Source organism: Cyanistes caeruleus, chromosome 1 (genome assembly GCF_971803275.1).
Source record: "Cyanistes caeruleus chromosome 1, bCyaCae1.hap1.1, whole genome shotgun sequence".
NCBI lineage: Eukaryota > Metazoa > Chordata > Aves > Passeriformes > Paridae > Cyanistes > Cyanistes caeruleus.
Window position 1 is genome coordinate 93,475,066 of NC_141701.1, and position 18,683 is coordinate 93,493,748.

Here is an 18,683-nt window from a genome sequence, read left to right on the forward strand (position 1 = left end):
TTTCTGGACAGAGGGTTCATAATCTCTTATGACAGTCACTGGAGATAGACTGTGTCAATAAGAATGACTTTACCTTTTATAAATGCCATCTGTATTATGAATGTTAATTTGAAGGTGACATAATTTTCTTGCAAAACCCATTAGGTTTTTTTATGCTCTTGGCAAGCAGCTCTGCTTTGATGATTAGACATAGTAACTCTTCTTTTAGCAAGGAACCTTAAATATTTGTCTCGGCTCTGTAACCAGACATGATTAAACTTAAAGTTGTGTTAATGATCTGACACATCTTTCTACATTTAGCTATTTAAGCACAACACTTTAATTATGGCTCTATAACCATCAATATCTATAATGACACATTGTGGGTAATGCTGTCAAACAGGATAAGCATGCTCCTGCTCTTTCAAAGCCTTTGTGATCACACAGTCCTTGTTATACAGAATCTTTCATTTCCACTAAATTACGCTAAACCCTACCCCTTTGACATCTCTTTCGATCAGATGTAATGATTGCTCCTCAAAAAAATAAAAGTTTTCAATTCCACTGTATATTTTCTGGAAGCTGGACATTTTTGTCCCCGGAATGATCACAGTTGTGATGGTCAATTCCTCAAACAATAACTTCAAAGGGGTGGGTGCTAAATGTGCAAGGAAATTCAGGTGCCCCAAAGATTCAATATGCCACAGCCAAGGTAGGAGCATGGGGGTACATTCTATTTCTTACTGGATACAGATTTCACATGTCTCCAGCTCTAGGCAGCGTATGTGAGAACATGCTGAGGACCTATATTTTAATTCCATCACTTAAATTTTACCTCAGGTAGCTAATTTATTCAATGGCTTTAGCCCAGGTTGACTAATTACACAAGAGGGAGGAAGGAAGTGTTACTCTTATTTTACAAATGTGGAATCCACTATAGAGAGATTAAATGCTCGCCTAAGGAAATGTAAGAAACTTGAGGCAGAGACAGGAAGGCCCATTTAAGCTGTTCTTCAGATCTAGATCACCTTAGGCTCTGATTCCAGTGTCATAACAAAAAGGCCTTTCTCCCTCACTTGTCTCAGCTATGTCAGCTCAAAAATGCTCTAAACTGGACATGTTGAGATGATAGACTGTAACTCCATTTTCTCCCTTGATTATTTCATTTGTTTGTTTGTTTGTTTGCAAGAGGGTTGTTTGCATTTTCTAGTGAAGTGGCTAATTACTCTCTTCTGTGTAGGTTTTTCTACTGTGGCAATCCCCTGTTTTGCAAGTGCCATTTAGTAAAGCCTTGAGCAACATAGCTAACATCTGTCACAGGCAGTTTGTATCTTCCTTGTCTCCCCAGGGAAGGAGTGTTGTTTCAGTATGATTTTTGCAAACGTGTGCTGCCAGGTATTTGTGTCTGAGGAGACAGGTGGAGGTGAAAATGCACCTTGCCCTGCCAGCCATGCTGCTGAGGTTATGGTAGTCTCTGCTCTCTCAGGGACACTGCTGTGGGCAGGGCTGATTCAAACCTTCTTGGCAGCACATGCAAAAATTTGTGTTTCTCTCCCGCAGTGGTGTTGTCAGAGGTGGGCTGCTCCAGGTGTGGGAAGAGAAGGAGGAGAGGGCAGAGCTGGAAAGCAGATCTATGAGAGGCCTCAGAGGGCTGGCATGTCTCCTCAGGGAGAGGTGTCAGAAGAACAGAGAGCAATTACTGACCTCACATTTTGGCAGCAGCTTTGACTCCCTGTAGGTTTGGCACAGACAGAGTGGGCAGCATGGTTCTGGTCACTTGGCTGCCAGTAGATCCCCTTGCCAGAACCCTGCAAGGGCTGCCTTTCTTCCAACCCTGGCCCCAGCTTTTGCCTGTCCTCCAAGCAAACTGAGGACATTCTAGCACATCAGGGGTGGTTGCTCTACCATCTCCCAGATGGATGTAGTGCTGTGGGGTCATGAACCTCAGGAGCAGCTACGGGTTTTTTTGCAGCCCTTTAGGGCTTACAGGTTCACTCATGGGAACTGGGATATCAATACCCTGGAGCCAATGGGATACAGAGAGTGCCTTTGGTATTTAGGTGGCAGAGTTTAAGAAACCCATATAGATAGGGTTGGAATGTGGACTCTTTAGAACCAAATGCATCCCATCAAATGCAGCTCCTTGCAAACCTACTGACCATTCACACAAAGTTTGGCCAAGCTTGTTTTCTTTCCATAGAATATATCAGGTTTAGTTATAGTGTGTTCTCTAATGAAATATAGCTTTGTTTTTAAAATGCCCATCCACCTCTCTTTTGGCCCAACCACTTCTGTGATGCTATCTACATCAGACCTGACGCTGGCTTTTGCTAGCTTCTGGATAAACTCAGAGCTATAAGGCTGTATGCCAGCTGGCCAGAAATGAGGTCTACAATGTAGATTTCCTCAGCACTGGACTAACAGATGGTCAGAAAGAGGAGGCCCCTCTGTTTGAGTGTTGCACAGGCAGCTGCTCTCAGGAGTGGCACCAACTGTTGAGCAATTTCTTTCCCAGGCTGAGGAGGGGCATAGGCCACTTCTTGGGGCTCAAGCTGTGGCTCCTTGAGGATGTCTGTTACCAACTGAGCTGAATGAAAGTACTAAATTCAGCCAACATAGGTGGGCTGTTCATTGTTGGGTGGAAAAGAGTTGGTCCAGCTCACTTGGAAATCTCTCTGAGTATACATGATCTTATTGGCAAAGCAGAAGTGGCCCTTGTCTAAAATTCAGCTTGGTTACATGCCATGGCCATCAAAGTCTGATAAAGTATTTTGTCATGGTATTTGGCAATCTGGGGTATGATTTGACATTTTCTTTAGAGGTCAATAAGAAACCCCTCTTGGCTTATTCTTTCATTGTTAAGATGAATATCTTAACACTTTCCTTCCTGCCCTTCTGGTTCTCTCCTCTAACTATGACTTCTGTTAGACCTTCAAGGTGGGGTGCCTGCAATGATGAGATCCAAATGAGCCAAAGCTGATACCAAATTTTCCTTATTGTTTTGTTTCTATATAGGAACATCTTACAAATACCTATAAGCAAGCTGAAAATAGTAATCTGCACAGATCTATCTTCTCCATATTTCAAGTTGATCAAATAAACCTCAGCAGACTGTTTTTGAACTGAAGCACAGACCTACAGTATTAATGTTGTGATGCCACAATTTGTTTTTCTTCTGCTTGTTAGGGAAAATGTACACTGACATTTCTACCATAAATAAATCGGCCTTGGTGCTCTTTCTAATATGAATTACATCAAAGCTTGGTACAGAAATTATGCTGTCTCCATGGCATGATTTTGGAAAGTCAAAAAAAAAAAAGAGGCAGAGGTTTTTTAATTATAAAAAAGTGCCCAGAGCAATATTGTTCGTCATTCCCTGTTGAACCTTCAAGCTGACTCTTGAAAGATAGCAGCAGGTTATAGGGAGACTAAACTGCATCCCACTCTAACCAGTAGTAAGCCTGATGCTGACTTAGGCAGTATGTCAGGAATACTTTTGTAGCTCATCACTGCAGAGTAGCAGTCTCCCTAGACAGCTGTGGCTCTGGGGAAACACTGTGGTAAAGGAAGTTTTATATCAAAACCCAGTTATGCTTAGCGAAAGACAATAGCTTATTTTCAAATAAGCTCAAATAAGGACATAGTTAATTTCTGCCTTGTTTCATCATTGTAATTTGAAAAAATATAAGTAAATTCTAAGTTCTCAGTGATTCAGAAACTGGCAGCTCTGTTAGTGTGGTAGAAATCTATACTATAGGCACTTACATCTCCTTTCCTCTTTATTCCTGTCACCTCTGCTGCTGGAATCAGATACTCTCCAAATTGAAAACAGGTATCTGATCCAGAAGAGCGCATTTCCCATTAAATGCAATGAATCCTGATGCAACCCGATTGGACACAAATGAACTGCAGAAAATGAAGGAAAAAGGCCAGTTTGCAATGTAGGTGCAGTCCTTTAATATGTCTAACTGAAGACCCAGGTGGCTGCAGGAAAAAGACCAATCAACTGCTATTACTGCAAGTGCTCGGCAAACCTAAATGCCTTCCAGAATTTCCATCATTAAGTGTGAAGAATCTGGATCAGAATGAATTCTTTACCAGAGCTATTTTTTTAAAATAAGGACTGATACTTGTTCAGAAGAGAGTTTGAGGTTTTTTTCTTTTCGAAGTACATTTCTGCCCTGTAAGATGGGCTTGACCCAGTTACCACTGAGAGTGGTAAAAGCCATAGCTGTTCTGAATACAAGATGTATGCTTGTGCCCAGGAGAGGTAATGGGAGTTGGATCGGGCTTCATGTGTGTGAAAACAGGCCACAGAAAATCTATTGCTTTAATTGCTTCCTAAAAGATTGACATGGTCTAATTTGCTTATGGTTAAACACAATAATTTATGGTGAACAGGATGACTACCTTAAGCATTCAGCACCAATTACTAAACCTTCTCTTACCCAACCTCATACCCTCCAAATATTACTTTACTTAATTCTCTTCATAACAGCAGGAACATTTTCAATCCCTTAGAATATCCCTTTGCTTGGAAAAAAATAATCATTAGCTAAACTAATTCCTGGGTAAAACTCTGTATTTCTTCCCATACACGTTCTATATTGAAGTGCAGCATCATACTCTGGCCGTCACTACAATTTGCTCTGTTTAATGGTTGGAATATTTCACCTCCCTGTTAAATATCCCTTTGCCCTTTGTTAAGTTTGTTGCCTAGTAAATTGCATGTCTAGCTTTGAAGCTTATGTTGCTGCACCCCTGCTGCTTTAGCTCCTTATCTCCATAGGATTTGCTGTAGCACACACAGCCAGTGGATGAATTTGCACATATTTGCAGTGCCGAGCCTTGACTTTTACTGCTTGAATGTAAATGAAAAAAAAAAAAAGAAGAAAAAAAAAAAAAGAAGTAATTTCCTTTTCGTGATCAGCAATTCATCATCACTAAAGCACTGGGAGGAAAATAGTTATCAGCTTCCCATTTTAGGTTATAACTTCAAAGCAAACCTTTGATTTGAATGCCAGACTCTGAATGCTGGGGAAAGGAGGGGGAAAGACAGTAGGGAGAGAAGGAAAGGAAGTAGGAGGGACTGGACCATCACCTTGTGGTGGTGACAGCACCCAACATAACGGAGAGAAAAACAGCTTGCTAAGGTACCAGAAAAGCCACTGGCTTCTGACTTGCCTTGTTTATGCCCAGGCAGGAATTAAGGGAGGCACTACAGGAGTCCATATTCAAATACATTCTTACAGTCAAAACTTATTCTGATTCTCATGGAAATTATCTGCCTTTAGGGTATTAAATACTTACCTAATAAGTAAATGAAGAAACCTGCATTTTCACAGACTTCTGGACAACTGACTGCATTCTAACCTGTAGCTTGATTTTTTTTTTAAATTTTTTTTTCCATTTGGAGCAGTTAAATTCAGCCTCCATTCATGGATACATATTTTTGACAAATTTCAATTAAAATTGTAGACATTCTGTGTCATAAACAGCCTGATTTATTGCTACATGTTTTTAGAGTAAGGTAGAGAATTTAATTCCTTGCAGAGTTTGTTTAAAGGCTTTATGTGCCTGCCTGAGCCCAGATTCATCTTACAGGAACCTGTTTTTCTGCTTGTTATAGAGCAGCCCTCTGCGAGCTCCTTTACTTCCTCCTTTTCTGCCTCTCTCATTCTATCTCCTTCTTTTTAAAATTTTATCAGTCTATAGCCTGCATACTCAAGGCTGTTTACAGCACTGATAATACCTTGCTGCATTAGTGCTGCATTGATTAGGGCTGAAAATAATCTCAGGAAGTCATGCGTAACTCCCACTCCTTGTCCTTTCTGCCATGTAAGCACATTCTTTTTGCCTGAATGAAAGGAGAATGTTCTGTGTACAAGCTCTTTCCAAGCCTTGGAAATGTTCTGCATAGGTGCCTTTGAGGACTTTCTTTGGCCTATTTTTGTGTCAGCCTCCTGAAACTATCGTATGTCAAAACTGCGTTATTCCTTCATGCGGGTCCATTGTACTACCAAAATTGCTGCTTAATCCATTTCCTCTAATGGGAGGAAGTGGGCTCTTGATTTTTGAAATGAGCATGCTATTCACACGCACTAGGTTATTCAGTAAAAATCCCTATTAAAAGACCATTAATATACATGCTCTGGAAACACCTTTGCAGAAGTCTCAGGCTTTTAAAGAGAGTATGGAGAGCCTGATTCCTTGGAGCATTTTGTCATTTGTTTCCGTCAGTGCACAGCTCAGTGCCAGATTACATTTTACCACAGAGTTTATTTCTATAGTAAGCAGATATGCCTAATATGATACTGGCAAGATTTAGACTTTAAATCACAGCCCATTCCAAACCCTAGGCTGCCTATTTAGGATCTTCACCTGTTTCTGTACAATCCCATCTTTACTGGAGCAGCACCTAATCCTCTCCTTTCTCAGCAGAACATTTTATTTGGCAGGAGGGTGTGAGGGGTAATTAAGGGGCCCAGCCCCCAGCTGTATTGTTGGTAGTCCTTTATTTGCAGCCTGCTGCTGCTGTGCTCAGCAGAAGGAGGGATGCTCTGCCTGAGGGATTCTCTGCCCCAGCAATGCTCTGGGATTGGGGGCTCGACCCCTCTTCCACCTGCCACAGAAATGCAAGAGCTCCCCCTGTGCTCTGAGTGCAGACTATGTCCTTGGGAGAGGATGTCTCCTGCTTCCCCTGACACCCATGCTGTCGTTTTAATCAGGTAATTCTGTCTGTGTAGAGGTGACAAGTCATAGCTGGCATAAACAGGGCCTAAAACTATGTATCTGCCACTGGCAAACAGAAAAAAAAGGAAAGCCGAATTGCTGTTTTGCTAGAGCCATTTGAAATTAGTGGGGTCATTAAAAGCTTTTATTCAAATAAATAAATTCATAAAATTGCCTAGAACTCAATAGTGCAGGATGTCTAATCAATAGTAATTCATTTTCAGAATTGCTGTCTGTTTCACAAGCCAGGAATTGCAAGAGGTAAATCATGACAAACACTGCACGCACAGACAGGATCCATTATATCACAGCAGGGGTCACGCTGGAATCACTTCATCTGTTTTTAAGGTTTGAAAGCCCAGGATGCAGCGGATTTTCAAACAGGCCCATCTGTGTGATATTTCTGGCCACAGATCTCTGGTTTCCCCACCAATGGCGGTAACTAAATCTCTGTGATGTACTCCATGCCACGGGCTGGATTATTTGCATTAGGAGTAATCTTCTGGTGACTCTGCAGGTGTCTGTACTTGGCAGAATGAATTAAAGGGCTGTGCCTAAGTAACTTTTTTCTGAATATGATTTCAGCTTGAAAATTATTACAATGGGTAGCTGAACTTTTGGAAGTGTAATCTCTGCCCTGTGCTATAATTAAGGACTAACTTCTTATGCAGAAGGGGCAAAGATGGAGTGGGGTCACTGTTTCTCCATTTTTTTTTTTTTTCTGCTGAGCTTTCTGAATAGCAACATGCTATTTAAAAGCAAAATGCTCCTAACTGGAATTTTCTGACAGCAAAATCCAGTTCATTTGAAGTCCTGGTTTTAATTCTGTCCATGGACGATTGTGAGAAATTCACTTTTGTAGTTTGGAGGCATTCCACCTGGAAAAAACTAGCTCTGGAAAATGAAATTTCCATCTGTTAAAAAATGGGAGGGAGTGGAGGGGGCAGGGCAGGGAATAAATGATGGTCTATGTAGATTAGGGCCAACCTTTTCAAAAACAGGAACTAAAGTTAGCCTTGTGTATTCATACTCAGACACAAATAAATGTATGGTGCTTTGGGAAATTGTGCTAAGCCTCTGCTCGCTCTGCTTGTTTAACCTGACCTCATCATTTCAGGCCATAGTCAGCTGTCCAAATGTGGATGAGAGAGAAACTCGTGCTCATCTTTTTTTTGTGACAGCATTGACCCATGTCCCAGGGAGTGGAGCCTGTGTGTTTCTGTCTTCCTGCAGAGGAGTGAAGTGCCAGTCCAGGCTAGAGCCTGTGGATCTGTTCATGGATAAAGGTTAAAAAATTCCAGTCTGCTTTGATGTCCAGAGGGCAGACTTTGGTCTGTTTAGGAGACTGGTTGAGACAGTCCCTTGTGAGGCTTTCATGCAGGGCAAAGGAGTCCAGGAAGTCTGGACATTCTTCAAGAAGGAAATCCTAAAGGCACAGGAGCAGGCTGTCCCCATAGGCCAAAAGTTGAGCCAGAGGGGAAAAAGATGAGCCTGACTGAACAGAGAGCTTTGTCTGGAACTCAGGAGAAAAAAGATTATGACTACTGGAAGAAGGGGCAGGCCACTCAGGTAGCTGTGAGGTTATGAAGGAAGAAAATCAAAAGGGCCAAATCCCAGCTAGAACTTAATCTCACTACTATCATAAAAGTCTATAAAATATGTTTCTGTAAATATCTCAGCAACATAAAGAGGGCAAAGGAGAATCTTCATCCTTTATTGGATGAAGAGAAAGACATAGGGGTTTGAAAAAGGCTGAGGCACTCAATGCCATCTTTGCCTCAGATTAATATAGAGACTAGTTGTTCTCTGGGTAACCAGTCCCCTGAGCTGGAAGACAGAAAGAGGGAGCAGAAAGAAGCCCTCGAATCCAACAGTAAATGCTCAGTGATCTGCTACATCACTTAGACATATTCAAGTCTATGCAGCCTGATGGGATTCACCCCAGAGTACTGAGGGAGCTGGCAGAAATGCTCACTGAGATACTTTCCATCATTTATCAGCAGACCTGCTATCTAGAGGAAGGGCCCTAAGGACAACCCAGAGAGCTAGAGCCCTGTCATCACGACCTTGATGCCAGGGAAGGTGATAGAGCAGATCTTCTTGAGTGCCACCACACAGCACTTACATGACAACCAAGGGATCAGGCTCAGCCAGCATGGATTTATGAGAGGCTGGTTCTGCTTGGCCAGATGTGCTGGTTTTGGCTAGGGTAAGGTTAATTTTCTTCACTGTGGCTGGTATGGGCTTGTTTTTTGGATTTGTGTTAAATAAATTTATTGATAATATTGTTGATAATGTAGAGATACTTTTGTTATTGCTGTGCAGGGCTTACAAAGAGCCAAGGCCTTTTATGCTTTCCTTACTGCCATGCTGGCAAGGAACATGGGTTCCCATGGATTCATGGGAAGCTTGAAAGCCGGGAGGAGACACAGCCAGGAGAGGTGACCCCAACTAACCAAAGAGTTAACAAACATGTTCCAGACCATGTGACATCATGCTTAGTATGTAAAGTGGGAGGAAGAATGAGGAAAGGGAGGACACTTGGAGTGATGGCTTTTGTCAACCCAAGTAACCATTACACTTGATAGGGCCCTGGTCTCCTGTGGATGGCTGAACACCTGCCTGCCCATGGGAAGGAGTGAATTAATTCTCCAGTTTTCTTTTCTGCTGTGCAAGGCTTTTGCTTTTCCTATTAAACTGTCTTTTTCTCAACCCACTAGTTTCCTTTACCCTTCCAATCCTCTACCTGATCTCTCTGGTGTGAGAGTGAGTGAGCAGCTGTGTAGGGCTTGGCTGCTGGCTGGGACTAAATCACAACACTCACCTAATCTTCTTCTGTGACTTGCTCTCCTTCTGTGGCTTAGAGGGTGAGGAAAAGACTATGGATATTGTCTACCTAGAATTCAGTAAAGCTTTTGACATTGTCTCCCATAGTGTTGCCCTGAAGAAATTGACTTCCTATGGTATGGATGTATACATAATACACAATACTCTGTACTGTGTGGAAAAATTGTCTGGGTGACCAGACCCAGGGAGTAGTGGGGAATGAAATTAAATCCAGTGATCACAAGTGGTGTTTCCCAAGGCTCAGTACTGAAACTTGTCCTATTTAATATCTTCATTGATGACCTGGATGAGGGGATCAAGGGCACCCTCAGTTCACAGACAACACCAGGTTGGGCAGGCTGTTGGTCTGATTGAGAAAGGAGCGTGGACAGAATGAATCAATGGACTTGGGCTGGTTGTACAAGGTTTAACTAGGACAAGTGCCACATCCCAAATGGGGTCAGAACAACCCAAATAGGTTGGGGTCAAAGTGGCTGGAAAGCTATTCAGTGGAAAAGGATCCTGGGATGTTGGTTGAAAGCAGCTGAACATGAGCCAGTGTGTGCCCAGGTGGCCAAGAAGCCCTGTGGCATTCTAGTCTGTATCAGCAATAGTGTGGTCAGCAGGAGCACGGCAGTGGTTGTTCCTCTGCACTCGGCACGGGTAAGGTTGTGCCTCAAGTCCTGTGTCCAGTTTTGGGACCCTGACAATGAAAAAGACTCTGAGGGGCTGGGGTGGATCCAGAGAAGGGCAATGGAGCTGGGGAAGGGTCTGGAGCACAAGTCTGATGAGAAATGGCTGGGGGAAGATGGGGGTGTTTAGCCTAGAGAAAAGGAGGCCAATGGGACACCTCATTGCTCTCAACAATTGCCTGAAAAGAGGTTGTAGTTAGGAGGGGGTTTGTCTCTTCTCCTAAATGGCAAGAAATAAAACAAGAGGAAATGGCCACTAGTAGTGTCAGGAAAGGTTAAAATTTTAGAAAAAAAAATGTCTTCACCAGTAAGGTTGTCAAGTACTGGAACAGGCTGCCCAGGGAGGTGGTTGAGTCAACATCCCTGGAGGTATTTGAAAGACCCATTGGTGTGACAATTAGGGACACAGTTTAATGGTGGACTTGGCAGTGCTGGGTTAATGGTGGAACTCACTGATTTCAAATGTCCTTTCCATCCTAAATTGTTCTATTATTCTGTGATCCTATGTGTCTATGTCAAAAGTCTGGCTGGCTCTAACAGCAACTGGTTTCCTCTGACAGCAGCTTCCACAGGAAAATTACAAACCCACAAATTTTTGCTTAGTTTTTTAATTGTCTACAGTACATTTCTGGGAGCAAAAGTGAGTTTTGTAATTGGCACACATAGCTTGTACTGAAAGACCAAAGTAATGGCAAGTCAAATTTAGCCAAGGCCACTTAGCACAAAATTACATTCTGCTAATCCTTCTGAAACAACCACATCCAAAATGTCAAGGGACCTGACCGTGTGTTCAAACCCTCGTAAACAGAACACAATTTATTTTAAAAAGTTATTTGACTGCAGCTACTCCTATTTTCTTTATTTGTTTCTTGTCTAAAACATAAGGTACAGCCAATGCTGAGTATTTGCTCTCTTTAAATGTGTGATTTCTATGGACTGATGTTAAGGCCCTTGTCTTTCTTTCATCCCACCTTTGTGAACTGAAGTTTAACTATACTTTGTACAGTTTATTTTGTTATTGTGTTCCTGTGTTTTATGTCATGTATTTACTGTCTCACTCTTTTCAGGTCTAAAGTATCACCAGACAAAAACAATTGCTGCTACCTAAGCCCATCTTTGATTTTTTGCAAGTAAGCAGCTTCATGGGTGGCAGCAGGGCAGTACAGACAAGCTGTCTTCTCACTGAAGTGTGCACAGAGCATGATATCACCCAGGCCATAACTTGTGAGGAGATGGATTCATGCACTGGTAGATTCATCTTCTCTAGCAAAACTACTACCCTAACCTCTGAGTGAGGATTGAACACAATGGCTCTAAAAGATACTGCAAATAATTCAGTTTTCCACTGATGTGAGTGAAATACAATGGAGCTCCATGAACACTCATCATATCAGACTCACAATGTGTAGGTGTGCAGACACAGTAGTGTCCCTGCCTATGTCTGTTTATCCAGGAAAGCTGCTGTCACTCAGGAAGGATGCTTAAAACTTCTCAAATTTTAACACCATTTTTCATCTGTGGCTCTTGCAGATATAAAATCTAACACACAAGAGGAAATCCCAGCCCGTGGAAGAACTTTTTCCACACCATTTCTAGCTTGAAGGACAATTAAAGCAGCCTGATTTATGATCCTAGATTTGTAATAATCTTGCACTGCTTAACCAAGAGATGACATCCTATCAGGTATCCTCTGGACTTGCATGAAACATATATTCTGCAGTTTGGTGGGTTTGCTGCTGTTTACCTTTAGCTGTAAACATTTGGCATGATCTAGCAGTTCAACATTTTCTCCTAATACCAGATTTCACAAAGAACTTGCAAACACTTCCCAGAGACCCAGGCCTGCAGGATTTCCTCCACTGCAGGATAGGACTTTCCCATGGGACAGTCTTCTGCAAGGCCTGGGCTGAAGCATGCGTTGGTCTGCAAAATGGGACTTCCACTCCTGTACTTTAATGATTTTCCTCTCTAAAGGGTTAGTGCCCTGCCAAATGACTTAGACTGTTCTTTCTCACTTTGAAGCTGTAAGGAAAAGAAACCGGTTTAACAAGACTGGGGTCACAAATGTACACAGCAATCAGGCGAGGATGATTGTCATCCAGGAGAAAGAAAGAATGGATGAAGAAAAAGGAAAAGAAAAGGAAAAAGAGAACCTGAAGGATAAGCACAGACACTGAAAAACTGAAGCTAGTCTTCTTTGTGCTCACATAAAGACGTGAGATAGAAAAGTGTCCTCTTAACCCAAGCTCCTGAAGAAAGATTGCTCTCTGTCAGTCCTAAATGCTGAGGACTTAGCAGTAGGCAAGGTGCTTTCTTGCTCCACTGTCAAGTATCTTTGTGATCCAATCTTATTTTGATTTGCATTGCTTTTGCCATAGTTTTTTTCTGAAAGATGACATCTGAAGGTATGTCACAAAATAGTTGTTGTTTTACATTGTTGCATCATCAAGATATGAATAGCTGTTCCACAAAGATTTAGATAGAAATCTTTTGTCTCTCCCTTCCCTTGCAATAGCATGAGATTTGCAGCAGATGCCAAACAGGCTATCCCACAAACAAAATGTGTGAAATAGTTTCACTGGTGTAAGCTTGCACTGTAATCAAAGAATGAGGAGGGGGTAGAATCAAATAATGCAATACTGATGAAATCACTGTAGGCCCACAGGGTAAATAAATCAAACCATTGTCTTTATTTCTACTGTAGCTGAACTAGTGCCCTGTATATAAATATTTCTACATCTGAAGAAAATATGAGTATCCGCATGAACTTTGCATTTCAAAGCTACTTCTTATTTTAAAGGTTGCATTTACTGGAGTGCCATAAATACAAAGCTAGCTGTGTTTTGAGCTGGAACAAGTACTAGCCTATGAATACCAAGTGGTCTCAAGACACCTGGTGACTTATGTAGCTGATTGCTAGGGGAGGACAGGGTGTTTTCCATTTAAAGTGAGGGAATGAAAGAAATGGAGAGCTAGCAATGCTCAGAACAGCTAGTTCAGTAATCGAAGGAGGAAAGAGACCTTGACATACTCTGTAAACTTCAACCTGGAAAGCTTTCTAAAAACCACTGTCTGTTGCTTTGGAAGCAGCAGGGCATTTTTGATGATAATAAAGGTTGGATGCAGAGTGCAGCAGAGATATTGCCACATAGCTAAAATATCCAACACTGACATAGCCACTCTTACTGAATCTTGACATTATTGTCGAATTTTTCATGGCACTCGCAATTGGGTCACAATGATGAAAACAGCTCTTCATATGAAGGCTGGCTATGACTGGCACAAAATCAAATATTTAGTTATCTGTCGTCCATTATATACCGAAACATATTATATTTATGATGTAATGAAATATTCAAGCTTAATGCTGAGACACTTTTATCTTAGTCTTAGAATTCTGTGAGCTTCTGAAAATGTACTTTGCATACACAAGATGTATATTTCATATAAAAAGATGTGCACTGAAATATTAATAATATTTCTCTGAACTCTCTGCATTGTGTTCTGTAGAATATGACATACTTAAATGCATTCATTACATCTGGAAGTTTTCTGGCTTCCACTAAAATGTGCTGTATCACTCATCTCACTTATGTCATCCATGGTCTGTCATTCCCATTTGAGCCCAAGCCCATCCCAGCTTTTCTGCACTTTGCCCAGTTGCCCCAAATCATGTGCTGATCTCTAAGAAAAGCCCTGAGAAACAAGGTTCATTTTATGCCTGTCTCTAAAATGTACTTTTTCTACCATGCACAAACAAATCTTACCAAAAGTGCTTTTTCTTTTGACAATAATGCTTGCTGTTCAGCTTTTCTGACAAGCAATGAAGATTTCCCTTTTCTCTTTCATTCAGTTCACTAAAAAACCTGATTGTGCTAGTTAACAATGAAAGCATATCAAACCAAGACAAAATGTTTAAATAGCTTTTAGCCACTACATTATAGCTAACTGAAAAGAATCCTCTTTCTAATTCATGCAAAAAAAAATGCTTAGTTATCTCACTGAATAAAAAGAGAAGTGGGTCTTTTGTAGATAAAAACTCACATAATATGAAGTCCTTGTTTAAGTGAGAAAAGAGACAGCTCCTCAGCATATCTAAAAATCTTTAAAAAATGAATTAATTTTTATAGGAGAAAAATAAAAGGGATGCAGGAATCCTAGAATTCTATAACATATTATCTGAACATACATATTCCATTTGAATTCTAACTTTTGTAATGAATTAGGTCTCCATGAATTGATGCCATGATAGATTTTCAATAAGTGTTTATTTTTCAGGGAAGTTTCTTTTTTTTCTCCTTTTTTTTTGTTTTTTTTTTCTTTTCTGCAATTTCCATCATTACATCGCTAGTGCAGAAGTTGCTATCAAATCACTTTGAAAAATGTGTTTACCATTTCCAAAACAATTTGGGATACTGTTTCAACATCAGTAAAATGTGAAATGCACTAACTTCATTTCTTGTTATGTTAGTTAACTCATGGACAATTTCAGTTTTGTCCTGGTCTTTTCTGATTTGCCCACAAGATGTTTGACCAAGATGTTCAGAAGTGATTATTGACCCTAGCTACCCACCAGGAGGCAATTTAGAAGGATCTAATTTGGACACAATCTAGCCACCAGTCCCCTTCATAACTTAGTTTTGATGTCAAATTACCTCAGTTATTTTAAAAACTGCTGACCGTCCAGGATTTTTATTTCTTTAGTTTCACTTACTTGGCTCTGGTTTATAATGAAAATTCTGCTTTTGTCCTCAGTGTATTAAAACCTATGAAACTCTTTCAGAGATGAAGGAAATGTTTTCATAAGTTAAATAATTACCTCTTTTTTAAAAATTTTATTTTTAATTCCTAAAGCATTAACAACATATTTAGATGGAAAACTGAAGTACTGTGAAAAGTTGTCGAGTAACTTGCAATGTCTCAGCACAAAAGGAAAAGTGGAAGAGATTTGGAAACATGATTGACTGCTGAGTGTTACAACTCTACCATGTATAAGCTTCATCTCACATTAAAGGAAGCCAGCTATATTGCATTATATTCCTTGTATATTGAACTATTTTGACAAAGACATTTCATAATCAGGTACACAGTGGATTCCAGAATATAATACACCAAATATCTGCCGGCTTTATAAATATTTCAGTGTATCCTGCTGGTTTTATGTAAAGTGCACAATTTCATTAGCTAACATACTTTTTTTATTCAGTGTACAGTGTATCAGTGTGGCCTCATGATTCTCCCATTGTAGCAGTTTCCAGGTTTTGTGTATATCATACATATGTTTCAGTACACATTGTAAGCACTCATTAAATATTGATATACTTACGGAAACCAGATGTATTTTCCGATGGCTTCCTATGGCTCTGTATAGGATTGTGATCTGCAGGCCTGCAATGGCTGCAGAGGTGAAGTGTCAGGGTCAAACGTGACACTGCCTACATGCCCTGAAGTTGGGCCTTGCTGAACTGGAATAAGGCTTGAATGTTTTTTCATCAGTTCTCCAAGCCTTGTAACATTTTCATGCATCTACCATCTTTGAAAAGATCAAGTGTGTTGATGATATCCATTAAAACTCAGACTTGGTCATGTTTTGAAGAAATTCCTCCCAAATAGGGCCCATCCAGGTCTGTAAACCAGAAGATGCCACATTCCTTATTTTATGCTTTTTTAATAGGCAAATACAAAATTTATGGATTTTACCTACTGGATATTCTCCGCACCCATAACTTTCACAGAGAGAGCCTGTGGCACTGATGGATTGAAGCAAGGGTTAATCTTTGGATTTTGAGTACATGCAAAAGGAGGATTGCATCTACTGGAAGGAAAATTGTTTTTCATTGATTCTTCCCTGGTGAGTAACTAGCATGTATCATCCTTTAAAAGCAACAGATAATAATCCTCATTCTCCTTAATTCTACTGTTACATTAATTAGTTATGATAACTAAAACATTTAAGTGCAATTATGTATCTCTCTGACCAAATGAGTGAAAAAGAGATTTGGGTAGATATCATTATGCAGTAGCAGAAGTTACAGAAGGTGCTCAGAGCCAAACGAGTCTGAGTCCTAATGCCAGAATTCTGACTCTGTCCCCATGCCTCAAGCAAAGAAAGCTTGAAAGGTTGTGCAGTCTATACTAAACCACCACTCTGTTATTTCCTTCTTCATAGGAATTTATTAAAAATGCACTCCTGTTTGAATTAAAAAAAAAATAAATTATATACAAATAAATATGTGTAAAATCAGAGTCTCAGTTATCAAATATGAGCAGTCACTGGAACTGCTGAATGCCATAATTTCTCCCTCTAATTCAAAAAGAAGAGCACATTTTCCTATCTAGTGTAGCTTTAGGCTCTAACTTATATACACTCACTTAAAGCTTCAATTTAGATGTGGTGACAAGAAGGTAAGAGCTCTGACCCTTCAGAGTTTTGGAAGACAGGATAGTCTTTCAGGTTAGTCACTAGTCAGGTGCACTACATTCCCTCCTAGCTCAACTTGGAATAATAGTCTCCCTCTTTTCCTTCATTAGAGAGATCATTCTCTTCTCATCCTGCAAAGAAATTCCTTCCCTTTGGTGTAAAAAGGGTAGCACCTCTGCAGTCATGCCAACGTGTCAGCCTAATCTCTCTTGACTTATATTTCATGTGAAAAGATCTTTACCCTTCTTTTAGGACACGTCCTCCACTCCCTTTCTAGCTAGTGCTAAAGGTCAAAATTCAGCCAGGTGGGCTCAAGTCTATGACAACTTTTCTAGTACCTTGTTCAATGGCTCAGAGATACTGGCAAAGATAGATCTGAGTTTTCTTTAGAAATCACTGAATTGAGAATAATTCTAACTTTTTTTTCTGTGCTTCTCAGTGGCTGAATCAGAGAAAACTCTTTTCTGGACTGTTCCAAATTTCTGTGTATCTCCTTACAGAACAAATATCATTATTGCTGTGACACTTATGCTAGACATTTTCTGTATTACACTCAGTTGCAAATGGCCTAAAAAATTGATTTTTTTCTTCAAGATTAGTTTCTTTTAAGAACTCCTGAGAAATATTAATATCCTTGGTAAAGGACAAAGTGGTGAGCTGCAAACCCAAGTAATCCTCCAGGGATTTGACTACCTGCCTATTTTCCTTGTTAGCAAATCTGTGCACTTTTCAAACTGAAGGTTACATTAACATTACACAGAGAAAGTCAATTAATTTAACAAATTATCAATTTGTGGAATTTCTTGAACATGCAGTAACATGTACACAAAGCAGCTCTTTGTGATCCCACAGATGTCCTGTCCTCAGTGCACAGCTTCATTAATCATGTGCTACGCATGTTATTGTCTAAATTGCAATGCCATTTGAGACAGGGAAGACATTGGGAAAGAAGTGTTGATTACCTTTTGCACACTAGTAGGGATTTCAAATAAGCAGAGGGTTTAAAAAGGCTATCAAGTCAGTGCTGTGAACATTTAATTTCATTCTTAAAATTACTTTAAAGCCCAAACAATATTATTTGATATTATTGTATATATTTCTAGAGCAAAAATGAACATACTCAGAACATATCCAGTTTATGCAGGAAAGGCTGAATTCTGTAGTTATACCTCAGGAAGGCAGAGGTGTGCCCCTAGGTTTGAGTTATGCCTGTGGGAAATCAAGGAAATGCTACAAGGGCTCATGTGGTTCTGTTACAGTGATGCTGCACGTGATCTCTACTCTTAGTGCAATGGAGACACGGGCACTGGGCTGAATTTGCCTCCTTCCTAAACACTGAGTGAAAAGTACTCCTTCCCACAGATTTTTACCACATCTCTGTTCTCACAGCCACTGCTGGCTGTGGTCTCCATTTTCTTACACTAGATAAACATATAAACAAATGGCTATATATAAAAGTAATCTCTGATCTGTAAAAGTAATTTCTGATCTATAGTGAGAGGGCCTTGGTAATTTGATATGAGTTGTGTAGACCCCTTTCGGCCTAATTCAAGGGTATCTGTTGCTCAAGGCTAGGACCTTCTGTGTATTGCCAAGCTAGATGTCGGCACTTGAGCAGTAGAGAGACTGTGACTTAAAATGTTTCCATTCCAACTACATCCCTCATCAGTCACTTGACCTGAATATTTCAAAATTGACTGTTATCTAATGTATCCTGTCAGAAATTACCCATACAGCTTTTCTCAAATGTAATTCACGTGTTCCATGATTCACAGATTCCATAATTTCTTTGCCTAGCTACCTATAATAATTTAATAACAGATACAAGTTGACAAACATAGGAAGGATCACATTTTTATCTCTAAGAAAGTGATGAGCAGTTTACTGGTTGAAGAACAGATAAAATTCAGAGAACTCAAGAGCAGAGCATGTTGAGCATTTGCTCAACTTACATAAATTTTCCAAAAAGCATCTGTCTTTACAAATGTTTGGATTCCTTGTAAAATACAGAAAAAAAACCCCAAAAACCAAAT

At 40.2% G+C, this 18,683-nt stretch overlaps 1 long non-coding RNA gene across 2 annotated transcripts; it reads left to right on the forward strand.

The window, feature by feature from the left end:
• Nucleotides 1-6,519: 6,519 nt before the first annotated feature.
• Nucleotides 6,520-15,160, forward strand: LOC147655746 (uncharacterized). Of its 2 annotated transcripts, XR_015274052.1 has the most exons (3): nucleotides 6,522-6,707; nucleotides 6,936-6,972; nucleotides 11,760-14,848. It is a non-coding gene; the product is annotated as an uncharacterized LOC147655746 (long non-coding RNA). The 2 variants fall into 2 exon arrangements; XR_015274053.1 differs by lacking the exon at nucleotides 6,936-6,972 and having other exon boundaries at nucleotides 6,520-6,707; nucleotides 11,760-15,160.
• Nucleotides 15,161-18,683: the final 3,523 nt, after the last annotated feature.